Source organism: Salmo salar, chromosome ssa12 (assembly GCF_905237065.1).
Source record: "Salmo salar chromosome ssa12, Ssal_v3.1, whole genome shotgun sequence".
NCBI lineage: Eukaryota > Metazoa > Chordata > Actinopteri > Salmoniformes > Salmonidae > Salmo > Salmo salar.
In genome coordinates, this window is record NC_059453.1 from 63283130 (window position 1) to 63302166 (window position 19037).

The 19037-nt window shown below is 42.3% G+C and overlaps 27 non-coding genes and 1 pseudogene across 27 annotated transcripts; all 28 read left to right on the plus strand.

Annotated features, from left to right (window-relative positions):
• Positions 1 to 272: 272 nt before the first annotated feature.
• LOC123725735 (U4 spliceosomal RNA) lies at positions 273 to 408 on the plus strand. The gene has a single exon (XR_006758249.1). It is a non-coding gene; the product is annotated as a U4 spliceosomal RNA (small nuclear RNA).
• A 395-nt stretch (positions 409 to 803) lies between these two features.
• Positions 804 to 945, plus strand: LOC123725670 (U4 spliceosomal RNA). The gene has a single exon (XR_006758187.1). It is a non-coding gene; the product is annotated as a U4 spliceosomal RNA (small nuclear RNA).
• A 590-nt stretch (positions 946 to 1535) lies between these two features.
• LOC123725737 (U4 spliceosomal RNA) lies at positions 1536 to 1671 on the plus strand. Its single transcript, XR_006758251.1, has one exon. It is a non-coding gene; the product is annotated as a U4 spliceosomal RNA (small nuclear RNA).
• A 396-nt stretch (positions 1672 to 2067) lies between these two features.
• On the plus strand, positions 2068 to 2209 carry LOC123725803 (U4 spliceosomal RNA). Its single transcript, XR_006758316.1, has one exon. It is a non-coding gene; the product is annotated as a U4 spliceosomal RNA (small nuclear RNA).
• Positions 2210 to 2800: 591 nt separating this feature from the next.
• On the plus strand, positions 2801 to 2936 carry LOC123725738 (U4 spliceosomal RNA). Its single transcript, XR_006758252.1, has one exon. It is a non-coding gene; the product is annotated as a U4 spliceosomal RNA (small nuclear RNA).
• Positions 2937 to 4799: 1863 nt separating this feature from the next.
• LOC123725804 (U4 spliceosomal RNA) lies at positions 4800 to 4941 on the plus strand. Its single transcript, XR_006758317.1, has one exon. It is a non-coding gene; the product is annotated as a U4 spliceosomal RNA (small nuclear RNA).
• Positions 4942 to 5530: 589 nt separating this feature from the next.
• LOC123725701 (U4 spliceosomal RNA) lies at positions 5531 to 5666 on the plus strand. The gene has a single exon (XR_006758217.1). It is a non-coding gene; the product is annotated as a U4 spliceosomal RNA (small nuclear RNA).
• A 396-nt stretch (positions 5667 to 6062) lies between these two features.
• On the plus strand, positions 6063 to 6204 carry LOC123725805 (U4 spliceosomal RNA). Its single transcript, XR_006758318.1, has one exon. It is a non-coding gene; the product is annotated as a U4 spliceosomal RNA (small nuclear RNA).
• A 591-nt stretch (positions 6205 to 6795) lies between these two features.
• Positions 6796 to 6931, plus strand: LOC123725702 (U4 spliceosomal RNA). Its single transcript, XR_006758218.1, has one exon. It is a non-coding gene; the product is annotated as a U4 spliceosomal RNA (small nuclear RNA).
• Positions 6932 to 7327: 396 nt separating this feature from the next.
• Positions 7328 to 7469, plus strand: LOC123725806 (U4 spliceosomal RNA). The gene has a single exon (XR_006758319.1). It is a non-coding gene; the product is annotated as a U4 spliceosomal RNA (small nuclear RNA).
• Positions 7470 to 8059: 590 nt separating this feature from the next.
• LOC123725704 (U4 spliceosomal RNA) lies at positions 8060 to 8195 on the plus strand. The gene has a single exon (XR_006758220.1). It is a non-coding gene; the product is annotated as a U4 spliceosomal RNA (small nuclear RNA).
• Positions 8196 to 8591: 396 nt separating this feature from the next.
• On the plus strand, positions 8592 to 8733 carry LOC123725807 (U4 spliceosomal RNA). Its single transcript, XR_006758320.1, has one exon. It is a non-coding gene; the product is annotated as a U4 spliceosomal RNA (small nuclear RNA).
• A 590-nt stretch (positions 8734 to 9323) lies between these two features.
• LOC123725739 (U4 spliceosomal RNA) lies at positions 9324 to 9459 on the plus strand. Its single transcript, XR_006758253.1, has one exon. It is a non-coding gene; the product is annotated as a U4 spliceosomal RNA (small nuclear RNA).
• Positions 9460 to 9856: 397 nt separating this feature from the next.
• Positions 9857 to 9998, plus strand: LOC123725808 (U4 spliceosomal RNA). The gene has a single exon (XR_006758321.1). It is a non-coding gene; the product is annotated as a U4 spliceosomal RNA (small nuclear RNA).
• Positions 9999 to 10589: 591 nt separating this feature from the next.
• On the plus strand, positions 10590 to 10725 carry LOC123725705 (U4 spliceosomal RNA). Its single transcript, XR_006758221.1, has one exon. It is a non-coding gene; the product is annotated as a U4 spliceosomal RNA (small nuclear RNA).
• Positions 10726 to 11120: 395 nt separating this feature from the next.
• LOC123725809 (U4 spliceosomal RNA) lies at positions 11121 to 11262 on the plus strand. The gene has a single exon (XR_006758322.1). It is a non-coding gene; the product is annotated as a U4 spliceosomal RNA (small nuclear RNA).
• Positions 11263 to 11852: 590 nt separating this feature from the next.
• LOC123725740 (U4 spliceosomal RNA) lies at positions 11853 to 11988 on the plus strand. The gene has a single exon (XR_006758254.1). It is a non-coding gene; the product is annotated as a U4 spliceosomal RNA (small nuclear RNA).
• Positions 11989 to 12385: 397 nt separating this feature from the next.
• Positions 12386 to 12527, plus strand: LOC123725810 (U4 spliceosomal RNA). Its single transcript, XR_006758323.1, has one exon. It is a non-coding gene; the product is annotated as a U4 spliceosomal RNA (small nuclear RNA).
• A 591-nt stretch (positions 12528 to 13118) lies between these two features.
• On the plus strand, positions 13119 to 13254 carry LOC123725741 (U4 spliceosomal RNA). Its single transcript, XR_006758255.1, has one exon. It is a non-coding gene; the product is annotated as a U4 spliceosomal RNA (small nuclear RNA).
• A 397-nt stretch (positions 13255 to 13651) lies between these two features.
• Positions 13652 to 13793, plus strand: LOC123725671 (U4 spliceosomal RNA). Its single transcript, XR_006758188.1, has one exon. It is a non-coding gene; the product is annotated as a U4 spliceosomal RNA (small nuclear RNA).
• A 591-nt stretch (positions 13794 to 14384) lies between these two features.
• Positions 14385 to 14520, plus strand: LOC123725706 (U4 spliceosomal RNA). Its single transcript, XR_006758222.1, has one exon. It is a non-coding gene; the product is annotated as a U4 spliceosomal RNA (small nuclear RNA).
• A 396-nt stretch (positions 14521 to 14916) lies between these two features.
• LOC123725811 (U4 spliceosomal RNA) lies at positions 14917 to 15058 on the plus strand. The gene has a single exon (XR_006758324.1). It is a non-coding gene; the product is annotated as a U4 spliceosomal RNA (small nuclear RNA).
• A 591-nt stretch (positions 15059 to 15649) lies between these two features.
• LOC123725707 (U4 spliceosomal RNA) lies at positions 15650 to 15785 on the plus strand. The gene has a single exon (XR_006758223.1). It is a non-coding gene; the product is annotated as a U4 spliceosomal RNA (small nuclear RNA).
• Positions 15786 to 16182: 397 nt separating this feature from the next.
• On the plus strand, positions 16183 to 16296 carry LOC123725685 (uncharacterized; annotated as a pseudogene).
• Positions 16297 to 16722: 426 nt separating this feature from the next.
• On the plus strand, positions 16723 to 16858 carry LOC123725708 (U4 spliceosomal RNA). Its single transcript, XR_006758224.1, has one exon. It is a non-coding gene; the product is annotated as a U4 spliceosomal RNA (small nuclear RNA).
• A 395-nt stretch (positions 16859 to 17253) lies between these two features.
• LOC123725812 (U4 spliceosomal RNA) lies at positions 17254 to 17395 on the plus strand. Its single transcript, XR_006758325.1, has one exon. It is a non-coding gene; the product is annotated as a U4 spliceosomal RNA (small nuclear RNA).
• Positions 17396 to 17985: 590 nt separating this feature from the next.
• Positions 17986 to 18121, plus strand: LOC123725709 (U4 spliceosomal RNA). The gene has a single exon (XR_006758225.1). It is a non-coding gene; the product is annotated as a U4 spliceosomal RNA (small nuclear RNA).
• Positions 18122 to 18517: 396 nt separating this feature from the next.
• LOC123725813 (U4 spliceosomal RNA) lies at positions 18518 to 18659 on the plus strand. The gene has a single exon (XR_006758326.1). It is a non-coding gene; the product is annotated as a U4 spliceosomal RNA (small nuclear RNA).
• The last annotated feature ends 378 nt before the right edge of the window (positions 18660 to 19037 follow it).

The window sequence follows — 19037 nt, forward strand, 5'->3', positions numbered from 1 at the left end:
AATTGAAAAGGTTTTGGGTTCGCGACCCATTGCAGCTGAGCCAGTGGTGCTGATTACCCAAAGTGCTTTGCTCTCGATATTGCTTTTGTACAGAAAAAAGGTAACATCTATGGAACAAGGACCCCACCTTGCCATTAATTACATGCAATCAAGAATCCACCAAAGTGTTAGGTAGGGGCTAACTGCTAGACATACCAATGTAACAAAAAATAATACAGTTTGCTGAATGCTGTGCGAGATACTGCAAACAGTTTGAGTAGCTGTATCCTGATATTCTTTCGCAGAGGCGATATCATAACCTGTGAGGTCCAGCTGAGGAGTGATTATTGCTGGTTGAAAACTTATCCCAAAACCCTGCTTGGAATGACTTGAAATATAGTCAGAAGTAGTCTTGGGGAGAATAGACTCAGCAACAGGGGGTTTGGGCCCACACTTTCAGCTTTGCCCTCACACTGCCTCTAATTCTTGCAAGAAGTAAGGTACCCAAAGCCAGGTTATACACTTTTCTTGCCTCCACTAGGTTGAGTTGAAAAGGTTTTGGGTTTGTGACCCATTGCAGCTGAGCCAGTGCTGCAGATTACCCAAAATGCTTTGCTCTCGATATAGTTTTTTTTACTAATGGAAAAAAGTAACATCTATTGTATAAGTACCCCACCTTGCCATGAATTACATGTGATCAAGAATCCACCAAAGTGTTAAGTAGGGGGCGAACTTCTAGACATTCCGATGTAAAAACACAATAATACCGTTAACGGAGAAGCTGTGCAAGACACTGCAAACAGTTTGAGTAGCTGTAATTTGACATTCTTTTGCAGTGGCGATATCATAGCCTATGAAGTCCATCTGAGGCGTGATTATTGCTGGTTGAAAACTTAACCCAATAACCCGCTTGGGGCGACTTGAAATATAGTCATCCCTGGCAATTTTTGATAGTCTCATGTGAGACTGCTATATATGTGAAAGAGAAGATAGTGCCAAGACCAAAGATGGACTGCATCAAACTCATTTCCTCTTCAAAATGTTTGATGTTTCAGCAGACAGGTGAACATTATCTTGCAACTAGGTAGAAACAGAAAAAGGTGGCAGTAGCATACGCTGTGTCAGAAGTAGTGTTGGGGAGAATAAACTCAGCAATAGAGGGTTTGGGCCCACAATTTCAGCTTTGCCCCGACACTGCCTCTAATTGTTGCAAGAAGTAAGTTAACCAAAGCCACTTTACACACTTCTTCTTGCCTCCACTAGAGGCAGTGACAGCAAGATTTAATTGAAAAGGTTTTGGGTTCGCGACCCATTGCAGCTGAGCCAGTGGTGCTGATTACCCAAAGTGCTTTGCTCTCGATATTGGTTTTGTACAGGAAAAAAGGTAACATCTATGGAACAAGGACCCCACCTTGCCATTAATTACATGCAATCAAGAATCCACCAAAGTGTTAGGTAGGGGCTAACTGCTAGACATACCAATGTAACAAAAAATAATACAGTTTGCTGAAAGCTGTGCGAGATACTGCAAACAGTTTGAGTAGCTGTATCCTGATATTCTTTCGCAGAGGCGATATCATAACCTGTGAGGTCCAGCTGAGGAGTGATTATTGCTGGTTGAAAACTTATCCCAAAACCCTGCTTGGAATGACTTGAAATATAGTCAGAAGTAGTCTTGGGGAGAATAGACTCAGCAACAGGGGGTTTGGGCCCACACTTTCAGCTTTGCCCTCACACTGCCTCTAATTCTTGCAAGAAGTAAGGTACCCAAAGCCAGGTTATACACTTTTTCTTGCCTCCACTAGGTTGAGTTGAAAAGGTTTTGGGTTTGTGACCCATTGCAGCTGAGCCAGTGCTGCAGATTACCCAAAATGCTTTGCTCTCGATATAGTTTTTTTTACTACTGGAAAAAAGTAACATCTATTGTATAAGTACCCCACCTTGCCATGAATTACATGTGATCAAGAATCCACCAAAGTGTTAAGTAGGGGGCGAACTTCTAGACATTCCGATGTAAAAACACAATAATACCGTTAACGGAGAAGCTGTGCAAGACACTGCAAACAGTTTGAGTAGCTGTAATTTGACATTCTTTTGCAGTGGCGATATCATAGCCTATGAAGTCCATCTGAGGCGTGATTATTGCTGGTTGAAAACTTAACCCAATACCCCGCTTGGGGCGACTTGAAATATAGTCATCCCTGGCAATTTTTGATAGTCTCATGTGAGACTGCTATATATGTGAAAGAGAAGATAGTGCCAAGACCAAAGATGGACTGCATCAAACTCATTTCCTCTTCAAAATGTTTGATGTTTCAGCAGACAGGTGAACATTATCTTGCAACTAGGTAGAAACAGAAAAAAGGTGGCAGTAGCATACGCTGTGTCAGAAGTAGTGTTGGGGAGAATAAACTCAGCAATAGAGGGTTTGGGCCCACAATTTCAGCTTTGCCCCGACACTGCCTCTAATTGTTGCAAGAAGTAAGTTAACCAAAGCCACTTTACACACTTCTTCTTGCCTCCACTAGAGGCAGTGACAGCAAGATTTAATTGAAAAGGTTTTGGGTTCGCGACCCATTGCAGCTGAGCCAGTGGTGCTGATTACCCAAAGTGCTTTGCTCTCGATATTGGTTTTGTACAGTAAAAAAGGTAACATCTATGGAACAAGGACCCCACCTTGCCATTAATTACATGCAATCAAGAATCCACCAAAGTGTTAGGTAGGGGCTAACTGCTAGACATACCAATGTAACAAAAAATAATACAGTTTGCTGAAAGCTGTGCGAGATACTGCAAACAGTTTGAGTAGCTGTATCCTGATATTCTTTCGCAGAGGCGATATCATAACCTGTGAGGTCCAGCTGAGGAGTGATTATTGCTGGTTGAAAACTTATCCCAAAACCCTGCTTGGAATGACTTGAAATATAGTCAGAAGTAGTCTTGGGGAGAATAGACTCAGCAACAGGGGGTTTGGGCCCACACTTTCAGCTTTGCCCTCACACTGCCTCTAATTCTTGCAAGAAGTAAGGTACCCAAAGCCAGGTTATACACTTTTTCTTGCCTCCACTAGGTTGAGTTGAAAAGGTTTTGGGTTTGTGACCCATTGCAGCTGAGCCAGTGCTGCAGATTACCCAAAATGCTTTGCTCTCGATATAGTTTTTTTTACTACTGGAAAAAAGTAACATCTATTGTATAAGTACCCCACCTTGCCATGAATTACATGTGATCAAGAATCCACCAAAGTGTTAACCTCTATGGGACCGGCGGGACGAATTCGTCCCACCTACGTAACAGCCACTGCCATCCTGTGGCGCGATTTTCAAAATCTTCAAAATCATATTACTTCAATTTCTCAAACATATGACTATTTTACAGCCATTTAAAGATAAGGCTCTCGTTAATCTAACCACACTGTCCGATTTCAAAAAGGCTTTACAACGAAAGCAAAACATTAGATTATGTCAGCAGAGTACCAAGCCAGAAATAATCAGACACCCATTTTTCAAGCCAGCATATAATGTCACCAAAACCCAGAAGACAGCTAAATGCAGCACTCACCTTTGATGATCTTCATCAGATGACAACCCTAGGACATTATGTTATACAATACATGCATGTTTTGTTCAATCAAGTTCATATTTATATCAAAAACCAGCTTTTTACATTAGCATGTGACATTCAGAACTAGCATACCCCCGCAAACTTACGGGGAATTCGCTAACATTTTACTAAATTACTCACGATAAACGTTCACAAAAAGCATAACAATTATTTTAAGAATTATAGATACAGACCTCCTCTATGCACTCGATATGTCCGATTTTAAAATAGCTTTTTGGTGAAAGCACATTTTGCAATATTCTAAGTACATAACCCAGGCATCACGGGCTCGCTATTTAGACACCCGGCAAGTTTAGCACTCACCATAATCATATTTACTATTATAAAAATGTCATTACCTTTTGTTGTCTTCGTCAGAATGCACACCCAGGACGTCTACTTCAATAACAAATGTTGGTTTGGTCCAAAATAATCCATCGTTATATCCGAATAGCGGCGTTTTGTTCGTGCGTTCCAGACACTATCCGAAATAGTAAAGAAGTGTCGCGCGCTTGGCGCAATTCCCGACAATAAAATTCAAAGTATTCAATTGCCGTACGTCGAAGCATGTCAACCGCTGTTTAAAATCAATTTTTACGTCATTTTTCTCGTGAGAAAAGCGATAAAATTCCGACAGGGAATCTCCTTTTCGGCAAACAGAGGAAAAAAATCCCAAAGGCGGGGGCGGTCGGGGTCACGCGCATAAGCTAGTGTCTCTTGATGGGCCACTTGAGAAAGGCGATAATGTGTTTCAGCCTGGGGCTGGAATGACGACATTCTCTTTTTCCCGGGCTATGAGAGCCTATGGACGACGTGGGAAGTGTCACGTTAGAGCAGAGATCCTTAGTAAATGATAGAGATGGCAAAGAAGTTCCAGAAATGGTCAGACAGGCCACTTCCTGTAAAGGAATCTCTCAGGTTTTGACCTGCCATTTGAGTTCTGTTATACTCACAGACACCATTCAAACAGTTTTAGAAAATTTAGGGTGTTTTCTATCCATATGTAATAAGTATATGCATATTCTAGTTACTGAGTAGGAGTGGTAACCAGATTAAATCGGGTATGTTTTTTATCCAGCCGTGTCAATGCTGCCCCCTAGCCCTAACAGGTTTTAAGTAGGGGGCGAACTTCTAGACATTCCGATGTAAAAACACAATAATACCGTTAACGGAGAAGCTGTGCAAGACACTGCAAACAGTTTGAGTAGCTGTAATTTGACATTCTTTTGCAGTGGCGATATCATAGCCTATGAAGTCCATCTGAGGCGTGATTATTGCTGGTTGAAAACTTAACCCAATACCCCGCTTGGGGCGACTTGAAATATAGTCATCCCTGGCAATTTTTGATAGTCTCATGTGAGACTGCTATATATGTGAAAGAGAAGATAGTGCCAAGACCAAAGATGGACTGCATCAAACTCATTTCCTCTTCAAAATGTTTGATGTTTCAGCAGACAGGTGAACATTATCTTGCAACTAGGTAGAAACAGAAAAAGGTGGCAGTAGCATACGCTGTGTCAGAAGTAGTGTTGGGGAGAATAAACTCAGCAATAGAGGGTTTGGGCCCACAATTTCAGCTTTGCCCCGACACTGCCTCTAATTGTTGCAAGAAGTAAGTTAACCAAAGCCACTTTACACACTTCTTCTTGCCTCCACTAGAGGCAGCGACAGCAAGATTTAATTGAAAAGGTTTTGGGTTCGCGACCCATTGCAGCTGAGCCAGTGGTGCTGATTACCCAAAGTGCTTTGCTCTCGATATTGGTTTTGTACAGGAAAAAGGTAACATCTATGGAACAAGGACCCCACCTTGCCATTAATTACATGCAATCAAGAATCCACCAAAGTGTTAGGTAGGGGCTAACTGCTAGACATACCAATGTAACAAAAAATAATACAGTTTGCTGAAAGCTGTGCGAGATACTGCAAACAGTTTGAGTAGCTGTATCCTGATATTCTTTCGCAGAGGCGATATCATAACCTGTGAGGTCCAGCTGAGGAGTGATTATTGCTGGTTGAAAACTTATCCCAAAACCCTGCTTGGAATGACTTGAAATATAGTCAGAAGTAGTCTTGGGGAGAATAGACTCAGCAACAGGGGGGTTTGGGCCCACACTTTCAGCTTTGCCCTCACACTGCCTCTAATTCTTGCAAGAAGTAAGGTACCCAAAGCCAGGTTATACACTTTTTCTTGCCTCCACTAGGTTGAGTTGAAAAGGTTTTGGGTTTGTGACCCATTGCAGCTGAGCCAGTGCTGCAGATTACCCAAAATGCTTTGCTCTCGATATAGTTTTTTTACTAATGGAAAAAAGTAACATCTATTGTATAAGTACCCCACCTTGCCATGAATTACATGTGATCAAGAATCCACCAAAGTGTTAAGTAGGGGGCGAACTTCTAGACATTCCGATGTAAAAACACAATAATACCGTTAACGGAGAAGCTGTGCAAGACACTGCAAACAGTTTGAGTAGCTGTAATTTGACATTCTTTTGCAGTGGCGATATCATAGCCTATGAAGTCCATCTGAGGCGTGATTATTGCTGGTTGAAAACTTAACCCAATACCCCGCTTGGGGCGACTTGAAATATAGTCATCCCTGGCAATTTTTGATAGTCTCATGTGAGACTGCTATATATGTGAAAGAGAAGATAGTGCCAAGACCAAAGATGGACTGCATCAAACTCATTTCCTCTTCAAAATGTTTGATGTTTCAGCAGACAGGTGAACATTATCTTGCAACTAGGTAGAAACAGAAAAAAGGTGGCAGTAGCATACGCTGTGTCAGAAGTAGTGTTGGGGAGAATAAACTCAGCAATAGAGGGTTTGGGCCCACAATTTCAGCTTTGCCCCGACACTGCCTCTAATTGTTGCAAGAAGTAAGTTAACCAAAGCCACTTTACACACTTCTTCTTGCCTCCACTAGAGGCAGTGACAGCAAGATTTAATTGAAAAGGTTTTGGGTTCGCGACCCATTGCAGCTGAGCCAGTGGTGCTGATTACCCAAAGTGCTTTGCTCTCGATATTGGTTTTGTACAGGAAAAAAGGTAACATCTATGGAACAAGGACCCCACCTTGCCATTAATTACATGCAATCAAGAATCCACCAAAGTGTTAGGTAGGGGCTAACTGCTAGACATACCAATGTAACAAAAAATAATACAGTTTGCTGAAAGCTGTGCGAGATACTGCAAACAGTTTGAGTAGCTGTATCCTGATATTCTTTCGCAGAGGCGATATCATAACCTGTGAGGTCCAGCTGAGGAGTGATTATTGCTGGTTGAAAACTTATCCCAAAACCCTGCTTGGAATGACTTGAAATATAGTCAGAAGTAGTCTTGGGGAGAATAGACTCAGCAACAGGGGGGTTCGGGCCCACACTTTCAGCTTTGCCCTCACACTGCCTCTAATTCTTGCAAGAAGTAAGGTACCCAAAGCCAGGTTATACACTTTTTCTTGCCTCCACTAGGTTGAGTTGAAAAGGTTTTGGGTTTGTGACCCATTGCAGCTGAGCCAGTGCTGCAGATTACCCAAAATGCTTTGCTCTCGATATAGTTTTTTTACTAATGGAAAAAAGTAACATCTATTGTATAAGTACCCCACCTTGCCATGAATTACATGTGATCAAGAATCCACCAAAGTGTTAAGTAGGGGGCGAACTTCTAGACATTCCGATGTAAAAACACAATAATACCGTTAACGGAGAAGCTGTGCAAGACACTGCAAACAGTTTGAGTAGCTTTAATTTGACATTCTTTTGCAGTGGCGATATCATAGCCTATGAAGTCCATCTGAGGCGTGATTATTGCTGGTTGAAAACTTAACCCAATACCCCGCTTGGGGCGACTTGAAATATAGTCATCCCTGGCAATTTTTGATAGTCTCATGTGAGACTGCTATATATGTGAAAGAGAAGATAGTGCCAAGACCAAAGATGGACTGCATCAAACTCATTTCCTCTTCAAAATGTTTGATGTTTCAGCAGACAGGTGAACATTATCTTGCAACTAGGTAGAAACAGAAAAAGGTGGCAGTAGCATACGCTGTGTCAGAAGTAGTGTTGGGGAGAATAAACTCAGCAATAGAGGGTTTGGGCCCACAATTTCAGCTTTGCCCCGACACTGCCTCTAATTGTTGCAAGAAGTAAGTTAACCAAAGCCACTTTACACACTTCTTCTTGCCTCCACTAGAGGCAGTGACAGCAAGATTTAATTGAAAAGGTTTTGGGTTCGCGACCCATTGCAGCTGAGCCAGTGGTGCTGATTACCCAAAGTGCTTTGCTCTCGATATTGGTTTTGTACAGGAAAAAAGGTAACATCTATGGAACAAGGACCCCACCTTGCCATTAATTACATGCAATCAAGAATCCACCAAAGTGTTAGGTAGGGGCTAACTGCTAGACATACCAATGTAACAAAAAATAATACAGTTTGCTGAAAGCTGTGCGAGATACTGCAAACAGTTTGAGTAGCTGTATCCTGATATTCTTTCGCAGAGGCGATATCATAACCTGTGAGGTCCAGCTGAGGAGTGATTATTGCTGGTTGAAAACTTATCCCAAAACCCTGCTTGGAATGACTTGAAATATAGTCAGAAGTAGTCTTGGGGAGAATAGACTCAGCAACAGGGGGGTTTGGGCCCACACTTTCAGCTTTGCCCTCACACTGCCTCTAATTCTTGCAAGAAGTAAGGTACCCAAAGCCAGGTTATACACTTTTTCTTGCCTCCACTAGGTTGAGTTGAAAAGGTTTTGGGTTTGTGACCCATTGCAGCTGAGCCAGTGCTGCAGATTACCCAAAATGCTTTGCTCTCGATATAGTTTTTTTACTACTGGAAAAAAGTAACATCTATTGTATAAGTACCCCACCTTGCCATGAATTACATGTGATCAAGAATCCACCAAAGTGTTAAGTAGGGGGCGAACTTCTAGACATTCCGATGTAAAAACACAATAATACCGTTAACGGAGAAGCTGTGCAAGACACTGCAAACAGTTTGAGTAGCTGTAATTTGACATTCTTTTGCAGTGGCGATATCATAGCCTATGAAGTCCATCTGAGGCGTGATTATTGCTGGTTGAAAACTTAACCCAATACCCCGCTTGGGGCGACTTGAAATATAGTCATCCCTGGCAATTTTTGATAGTCTCATGTGAGACTGCTATATATGTGAAAGAGAAGATAGTGCCAAGACCAAAGATGGACTGCATCAAACTCATTTCCTCTTCAAAATGTTTGATGTTTCAGCAGACAGGTGAACATTATCTTGCAACTAGGTAGAAACAGAAAAAGGTGGCAGTAGCATACGCTGTGTCAGAAGTAGTGTTGGGGAGAATAAACTCAGCAATAGAGGGTTTGGGCCCACAATTTCAGCTTTGCCCCGACACTGCCTCTAATTGTTGCAAGAAGTAAGTTAACCAAAGCCACTTTACACACTTCTTCTTGCCTCCACTAGAGGCAGCGACAGCAAGATTTAATTGAAAAGGTTTTGGGTTCGCGACCCATTGCAGCTGAGCCAGTGGTGCTGATTACCCAAAGTGCTTTGCTCTCGATATTGGTTTTGTACAGGAAAAAAGGTAACATCTATGGAACAAGGACCCCACCTTGCCATTAATTACATGCAATCAAGAATCCACCAAAGTGTTAGGTAGGGGCTAACTGCTAGACATACCAATGTAACAAAAAATAATACAGTTTGCTGAAAGCTGTGCGAGATACTGCAAACAGTTTGAGTAGCTGTATCCTGATATTCTTTCGCAGAGGCGATATCATAACCTGTGAGGTCCAGCTGAGGAGTGATTATTGCTGGTTGAAAACTTATCCCAAAACCCTGCTTGGAATGACTTGAAATATAGTCAGAAGTAGTCTTGGGGAGAATAGACTCAGCAACAGGGGGTTTGGGCCCACACTTTCAGCTTTGCCCTCACACTGCCTCTAATTCTTGCAAGAAGTAAGGTACCCAAAGCCAGGTTATACACTTTTTCTTGCCTCCACTAGGTTGAGTTGAAAAGGTTTTGGGTTTGTGACCCATTGCAGCTGAGCCAGTGCTGCAGATTACCCAAAATGCTTTGCTCTCGATATAGTTTTTTTAACTACTGGAAAAAAGTAACATCTATTGTATAAGTACCCCACCTTGCCATGAATTACATGTGATCAAGAATCCACCAAAGTGTTAAGTAGGGGGGCGAACTTCTAGACATTCCGATGTAAAAACACAATAATACCGTTAACGGAGAAGCTGTGCAAGACACTGCAAACAGTTTGAGTAGCTTTAATTTGACATTCTTTTGCAGTGGCGATATCATAGCCTATGAAGTCCATCTGAGGCGTGATTATTGCTGGTTGAAAACTTAACCCAATACCCCGCTTGGGGCGACTTGAAATATAGTCATCCCTGGCAATTTTTGATAGTCTCATGTGAGACTGCTATATATGTGAAAGAGAAGATAGTGCCAAGACCAAAGATGGACTGCATCAAACTCATTTCCTCTTCAAAATGTTTGATGTTTCAGCAGACAGGTGAACATTATCTTGCAACTAGGTAGAAACAGAAAAAAGGTGGCAGTAGCATACGCTGTGTCAGAAGTAGTGTTGGGGAGAATAAACTCAGCAATAGAGGGTTTGGGCCCACAATTTCAGCTTTGCCCCGACACTGCCTCTAATTGTTGCAAGAAGTAAGTTAACCAAAGCCACTTTACACACTTCTTCTTGCCTCCACTAGAGGCAGCGACAGCAAGATTTAATTGAAAAGGTTTTGGGTTCGCGACCCATTGCAGCTGAGCCAGTGGTGCTGATTACCCAAAGTGCTTTGCTCTCGATATTGGTTTTGTACAGGAAAAAAGGTAACATCTATGGAACAAGGACCCCACCTTGCCATTAATTACATGCAATCAAGAATCCACCAAAGTGTTAGGTAGGGGCTAACTGCTAGACATACCAATGTAACAAAAAATAATACAGTTTGCTGAAAGCTGTGCGAGATACTGCAAACAGTTTGAGTAGCTGTATCCTGATATTCTTTCGCAGAGGCGATATCATAACCTGTGAGGTCCAGCTGAGGAGTGATTATTGCTGGTTGAAAACTTATCCCAAAACCCTGCTTGGAATGACTTGAAATATAGTCAGAAGTAGTCTTGGGGAGAATAGACTCAGCAACAGGGGGTTTGGGCCCACACTTTCAGCTTTGCCCTCACACTGCCTCTAATTCTTGCAAGAAGTAAGGTACCCAAAGCCAGGTTATACACTTTTTCTTGCCTCCACTAGGTTGAGTTGAAAAGGTTTTGGGTTTGTGACCCATTGCAGCTGAGCCAGTGCTGCAGATTACCCAAAATGCTTTGCTCTCGATATAGTTTTTTTACTACTGGAAAAAAGTAACATCTATTGTATAAGTACCCCACCTTGCCATGAATTACATGTGATCAGGAATCCACCAAAGTGTTAAGTAGGGGGCGAACTTCTAGACATTCCGATGTAAAAACACAATAATACCGTTAACGGAGAAGCTGTGCAAGACACTGCAAACAGTTTGAGTAGCTGTAATTTGACATTCTTTTGCAGTGGCGATATCATAGCCTATGAAGTCCATCTGAGGCGTGATTATTGCTGGTTGAAAACTTAACCCAATACCCCGCTTGGGGCGACTTGAAATATAGTCATCCCTGGCAATTTTTGATAGTCTCATGTGAGACTGCTATATATGTGAAAGAGAAGATAGTGCCAAGACCAAAGATGGACTGCATCAAACTCATTTCCTCTTCAAAATGTTTGATGTTTCAGCAGACAGGTGAACATTATCTTGCAACTAGGTAGAAACAGAAAAAAGGTGGCAGTAGCATACGCTGTGTCAGAAGTAGTGTTGGGGAGAATAAACTCAGCAATAGAGGGTTTGGGCCCACAATTTCAGCTTTGCCCCGACACTGCCTCTAATTGTTGCAAGAAGTAAGTTAACCAAAGCCACTTTACACACTTCTTCTTGCCTCCACTAGAGGCAGTGACAGCAAGATTTAATTGAAAAGGTTTTGGGTTCGCGACCCATTGCAGCTGAGCCAGTGGTGCTGATTACCCAAAGTGCTTTGCTCTCGATATTGGTTTTGTACAGGAAAAAGGTAACATCTATGGAACAAGGACCCCACCTTGCCATTAATTACATGCAATCAAGAATCCACCAAAGTGTTAGGTAGGGGCTAACTGCTAGACATACCAATGTAACAAAAAATAATACAGTTTGCTGAAAGCTGTGCGAGATACTGCAAACAGTTTGAGTAGCTGTATCCTGATATTCTTTCGCAGAGGCGATATCATAACCTGTGAGGTCCAGCTGAGGAGTGATTATTGCTGGTTGAAAACTTATCCCAAAACCCTGCTTGGAATGACTTGAAATATAGTCAGAAGTAGTCTTGGGGAGAATAGACTCAGCAACAGGGGGGTTTGGGCCCACACTTTCAGCTTTGCCCTCACACTGCCTCTAATTCTTGCAAGAAGTAAGGTACCCAAAGCCAGGTTATACACTTTTTCTTGCCTCCACTAGGTTGAGTTGAAAAGGTTTTGGGTTTGTGACCCATTGCAGCTGAGCCAGTGCTGCAGATTACCCAAAATGCTTTGCTCTCGATATAGTTTTTTTTACTACTGGAAAAAAGTAACATCTATTGTATAAGTACCCCACCTTGCCATGAATTACATGTGATCAGGAATCCACCAAAGTGTTAAGTAGGGGGCGAACTTCTAGACATTCCGATGTAAAAACACAATAATACCGTTAACGGAGAAGCTGTGCAAGACACTGCAAACAGTTTGAGTAGCTGTAATTTGACATTCTTTTGCAGTGGCGATATCATAGCCTATGAAGTCCATCTGAGGCGTGATTATTGCTGGTTGAAAACTTAACCCAATACCCCGCTTGGGGCGACTTGAAATATAGTCATCCCTGGCAATTTTTGATAGTCTCATGTGAGACTGCTATATATGTGAAAGAGAAGATAGTGCCAAGACCAAAGATGGACTGCATCAAACTCATTTCCTCTTCAAAATGTTTGATGTTTCAGCAGACAGGTGAACATTATCTTGCAACTAGGTAGAAACAGAAAAAAGGTGGCAGTAGCATACGCTGTGTCAGAAGTAGTGTTGGGGAGAATAAACTCAGCAATAGAGGGTTTGGGCCCACAATTTCAGCTTTGCCCCGACACTGCCTCTAATTGTTGCAAGAAGTAAGTTAACCAAAGCCACTTTACACACTTCTTCTTGCCTCCACTAGAGGCAGTGACAGCAAGATTTAATTGAAAAGGTTTTGGGTTCGCGACCCATTGCAGCTGAGCCAGTGGTGCTGATTACCCAAAGTGCTTTGCTCTCGATATTGGTTTTGTACAGGAAAAAAGGTAACATCTATGGAACAAGGACCCCACCTTGCCATTAATTACATGCAATCAAGAATCCACCAAAGTGTTAGGTAGGGGCTAACTGCTAGACATACCAATGTAACAAAAAATAATACAGTTTGCTGAAAGCTGTGCGAGATACTGCAAACAGTTTGAGTAGCTGTATCCTGATATTCTTTCGCAGAGGCGATATCATAACCTGTGAGGTCCAGCTGAGGAGTGATTATTGCTGGTTGAAAACTTATCCCAAAACCCTGCTTGGAATGACTTGAAATATAGTCAGAAGTAGTCTTGGGGAGAATAGACTCAGCAACAGGGGGGTTTGGGCCCACACTTTCAGCTTTGCCCTCACACTGCCTCTAATTCTTGCAAGAAGTAAGGTACCCAAAGCCAGGTTATACACTTTTTCTTGCCTCCACTAGGTTGAGTTGAAAAGGTTTTGGGTTTGTGACCCATTGCAGCTGAGCCAGTGCTGCAGATTACCCAAAATGCTTTGCTCTCGATATAGTTTTTTTTAGTACTGGAAAAAAGTAACATCTATTGTATAAGTACCCCACCTTGCCATGAATTACATGTGATCAAGAATCCACCAAAGTGTTAAGTAGGGGGCGAACTTCTAGAAATTCCGATGTAAAAACACAATAATACCGTTAACGGAGAAGCTGTGCAAGACACTGCAAACAGTATGAATAGCTTTAATTTGACATTCTTTTGCAGTGGTGATATCATAGCCTATGAAGTCCATCTGAGGCGTGATTATTGCTGGTTGAAAACTTAACCCAATACCCCGCTTGGGGCGACTTGAAATATAGTCTTCCCTGGCAATTTTTGATAGTCTCATGTGAGACTGCTATATATGTGAAAGAGAAGATAGTGCCAAGACCAAAGATGGACTGCATCAAACTCATTTCCTCTTCAAAATGTTTGATGTTTCAGCAGACAGGTGAACATTATCTTGCAACTAGGTAGAAACAGAAAAAAGGTGGCAGTAGCATACGCTGTGTCAGAAGTAGTGTTGGGGAGAATAAACTCAGCAATAGAGGGTTTGGGCCCACAATTTCAGCTTTGCCCCGAGACTGCCTCTAATTGTTGCAAGAAGTAAGTTAACCAAAGCCACTTTACACACTTCTTCTTGCCTCCACTAGAGGCAGTGACAGCAAGATTTAATTGAAAAGGTTTTGGGTTCGCGACCCATTGCAGCTGAGCCAGTGGTGCTGATTACCCAAAGTGCTTTGCTCTCGATATTGGTTTTGTACAGGAAAAAAGGTAACATCTATGGAACAAGGACCCCACCTTGCCATTAATTACATGCAATCAAGAATCCACCAAAGTGTTAGGTAGGGGCTAACTGCTAGACATACCAATGTAACAAAAAATAATACAGTTTGCTGAAAGCTGTGCGAGATACTGCAAACAGTTTGAGTAGCTGTATCCTGATATTCTTTCGCAGAGGCGATATCATAACCTGTGAGGTCCAGCTGAGGAGTGATTATTGCTGGTTGAAAACTTATCCCAAAACCCTGCTTGGAATGACTTGAAATATAGTCAGAAGTAGTCTTGGGGAGAATAGACTCAGCAACAGGGGGGTTTGGGCCCACACTTTCAGCTTTGCCCTCACACTGCCTCTAATTCTTGCAAGAAGTAAGGTACCCAAAGCCAGGTTATACACTTTTTCTTGCCTCCACTAGGTTGAGTTGAAAAGGTTTTGGGTTTGTGACCCATTGCAGCTGAGCCAGTGCTGCAGATTACCCAAAATGCTTTGCTCTCGATATAGTTTTTTTACTACTGGAAAAAAGTAACATCTATTGTATAAGTACCCCACCTTGCCATGAATTACATGTGATCAAGAATCCACCAAAGTGTTAAGTAGGGGGCGAACTTCTAGACATTCCGATGTAAAAACACAATAATACCGTTAACGGAGAAGCTGTGCAAGACACTGCAAACAGTTTGAGTAGCTGTAATTTGACATTCTTTTGCAGTGGCGATATCATAGCCTATGAAGTCCATCTGAGGCGTGATTATTGCTGGTTGAAAACTTAACCCAATACCCCGCTTGGGGCGACTTGAAATATAGTCATCCCTGGCAATTTTTGATAGTCTCATGTGAGACTGCTATATATGTGAAAGAGAAGATAGTGCCAAGACCAAAGATGGACTGCATCAAACTCATTTCCTCTTCAAAATGTTTGATGTTTCAGCAGACAGGTGAACATTATCTTGCAACTAGGTAGAAACAGAAAAAAGGTGGCAGTAGCATACGCTGTGTCAGAAGTAGTGTTGGGGAGAATAAACTCAGCAATAGAGGGTTTGGGCCCACAATTTCAGCTTTGCCCCGACACTGCCTCTAATTGTTGCAAGAAGTAAGTTAACCAAAGCCACTTTACACACTTCTTCTTGCCTCCACTAGAGGCAGTGACAGCAAGATTTAATTGAAAAGGTTTTGGGTTCGCGACCCATTGCAGCTGAGCCAGTGGTGCTGATTACCCAAAGTGCTTTGCTCTCGATATTGGTTTTGTACAGGAAAAAAGGTAACATCTATGGAACAAGGACCCCACCTTGCCATTAATTACATGCAATCAAGAATCCACCAAAGTGTTAGGTAGGGGCTAACTGCTAGACATACCAATGTAACAAAAAATAATACAGTTTGCTGAAAGCTGTGCGAGATACTGCAAACAGTTTGAGTAGCTGTATCCTGATATTCTTTCGCAGAGGCGATATCATAACCTGTGAGGTCCAGCTGAGGAGTGATTATTGCTGGTTGAAAACTTATCCCAAAACCCTGCTTGGAATGACTTGAAATATAGTCAGAAGTAGTCTTGGGGAGAATAGACTCAGCAACAGGGGGGTTTGGGCCCACACTTTCAGCTTTGCCCTCACACTGCCTCTAATTCTTGCAAGAAGTAAGGTACCCAAAGCCAGGTTATACACTTTTTCTTGCCTCCACTAGGTTGAGTTGAAAAGGTTTTGGGTTTGCGACCCATTGCAGCTGAGCCAGTGGTGCTGATTACCCAAAGTGCTTTGCTCTCGATATTGGTTTTTTACTACTGGAAAAAAGTAACATCTATTGAACAAGTACCCCACCTTGCCATGAATTACATGTGATCAAGAATCCACCAAAGTGTTAGGTAGGGGGCGAACTGCTAGACATACCAATGTAAAAACACAATAATACAGTTAACGGAGAAGCTGTGCGAGACACTGCAAACAGTTTGAGTAGCTGTAATTCTGACATTCTTTTGCAGTGGCGATATCATAGCCTGTGAAGTCCAGCTGAGGAGTGATTATTGCTGGTTGAAAACTTAACCCAATACCCGCTTGGAGCGACTTGAAATATAGTCAGAAGTAGTCTTGGGGAGAATAGACTCAGCAACAGGGGGGTTTGGGCCCACACTTTCAGCTTTGCCCCGACACTGCCTCTAATTGTTGCAAGAAGTAAGTTAACCAAAGCCACTTTACACACTTCTTCTTGCCTCCACTAGAGCGCGACAGCAAGATTTAATTGAAAAGGTTTTGGGTTCGCGACCCATTGCAGCTGAGCCAGTGGTGCTGATTACCCAAAGTGCTTTGCTCTCGATATTGGTTTTGTACAGTAAAAAAGGTAACATCTATGGAACAAGGACCCCACCTTGCCATTAATTACATGCAATCAAGAATCCACCAAAGTGTTAGGTAGGGGCTAACTGCTAGACATACCAATGTAACAAAAAATAATACAGTTTGCTGAAAGCTGTGCGAGATACTGCAAACAGTTTGAGTAGCTGTATCCTGATATTCTTTCGCAGAGGCGATATCATAACCTGTGAGGTCCAGCTGAGGAGTGATTATTGCTGGTTGAAAACTTATCCCAAAACCCTGCTTGGAATGACTTGAAATATAGTCAGAAGTAGTCTTGGGGAGAATAGACTCAGCAACAGGGGGTTTGGGCCCACACTTTCAGCTTTGCCCTCACACTGCCTCTAATTCTTGCAAGAAGTAAGGTACCCAAAGCCAGGTTATACACTTTTTCTTGCCTCCACTAGGTTGAGTTGAAAAGGTTTTGGGTTTGTGACCCATTGCAGCTGAGCCAGTGCTGCAGATTACCCAAAATGCTTTGCTCTCGATATAGTTTTTTTACTACTGGAAAAAAGTAACATCTATTGTATAAGTACCCCACCTTGCCATGAATTACATGTGATCAAGAATCCACCAAAGTGTTAAGTAGGGGGCGAACTTCTAGACATTCCGATGTAAAAACACAATAATACCGTTAACGGAGAAGCTGTGCAAGACACTGCAAACAGTTTGAGTAGCTGTAATTTGACATTCTTTTGCAGTGGCGATATCATAGCCTATGAAGTCCATCTGAGGCGTGATTATTGCTGGTTGAAAACTTAACCCAATACCCCGCTTGGGGCGACTTGAAATATAGTCATCCCTGGCAATTTTTGATAGTCTCATGTGAGACTGCTATATATGTGAAAGAGAAGATAGTGCCAAGACCAAAGATGGACTGCATCAAACTCATTTCCTCTTCAAAATGTTTGATGTTTCAGCAGACAGGTGAACATTATCTTGCAACTAGGTAGAAACAGAAAAAGGTGGCAGTAGCATACGCTGTGTCAGAAGTAGTGTTGGGGAGAATAAACTCAGCAATAGAGGGTTTGGGCCCACAATTTCAGCTTTGCCCCGACACTGCCTCTAATTGTTGCAAGAAGTAAGTTAACCAAAGCCACTTTACACACTTCTTCTTGCCTCCACTAGAGGCAGTGACAGCAAGATTTAATTGAAAAGGTTTTGGGTTCGCGACCCATTGCAGCTGAGCCAGTGGTGCTGATTACCCAAAGTGCTTTGCTCTCGATATTGGTTTTGTACAGGAAAAAAGGTAACATCTATGGAACAAGGACCCCACCTTGCCATTAATTACATGCAATCAAGAATCCACCAAAGTGTTAGGTAGGGGCTAACTGCTAGACATACCAATGTAACAAAAAATAATACAGTTTGCTGAAAGCTGTGCGAGATACTGCAAACAGTTTGAGTAGCTGTATCCTGATATTCTTTCGCAGAGGCGATATCATAACCTGTGAGGTCCAGCTGAGGAGTGATTATTGCTGGTTGAAAACTTATCCCAAAACCCTGCTTGGAATGACTTGAAATATAGTCAGAAGTAGTCTTGGGGAGAATAGACTCAGCAACAGGGGGGTTTGGGCCCACACTTTCAGCTTTGCCCTCACACTGCCTCTAATTCTTGCAAGAAGTAAGGTACCCAAAGCCAGGTTATACACTTTTTCTTGCCTCCACTAGGTTGAGTTGAAAAGGTTTTGGGTTTGTGACCCATTGCAGCTGAGCCAGTGCTGCAGATTACCCAAAATGCTTTGCTCTCGATATAGTTTTTTTACTACTGGAAAAAAGTAACATCTATTGTATAAGTACCCCACCTTGCCATGAATTACATGTGATCAAGAATCCACCAAAGTGTTAAGTAGGGGGCGAACTTCTAGACATTCCGATGTAAAAACACAATAATACCGTTAACGGAGAAGCTGTGCAAGACACTGCAAACAGTTTGAGTAGCTGTAATTTGACATTCTTTTGCAGTGGCGATATCATAGCCTATGAAGTCCATCTGAGGCGTGATTATTGCTGGTTGAAAACTTAACCCAATACCCCGCTTGGGGCGACTTGAAATATAGTCATCCCTGGCAATTTTTGATAGTCTCATGTGAGACTGCTATATATGTGAAAGAGAAGATAGTGCCAAGACCAAAGATGGACTGCATCAAACTCATTTCCTCTTCAAAATGTTTGATGTTTCAGCAGACAGGTGAACATTATCTTGCAACTAGGTAGAAACAGAAAAAAGGTGGCAGTAGCATACGCTGTGTCAGAAGTAGTGTTGGGGAGAATAAACTCAGCAATAGAGGGTTTGGGCCCACAATTTCAGCTTTGCCCCGACACTGCCTCTAATTGTTGCAAGAAGTAAGTTAACCAAAGCCACTTTACACACTTCTTCTTGCCTCCACTAGAGGCAGTGACAGCAAGATTTAATTGAAAAGGTTTTGGGTTCGCGACCCATTGCAGCTGAGCCAGTGGTGCTGATTACCCA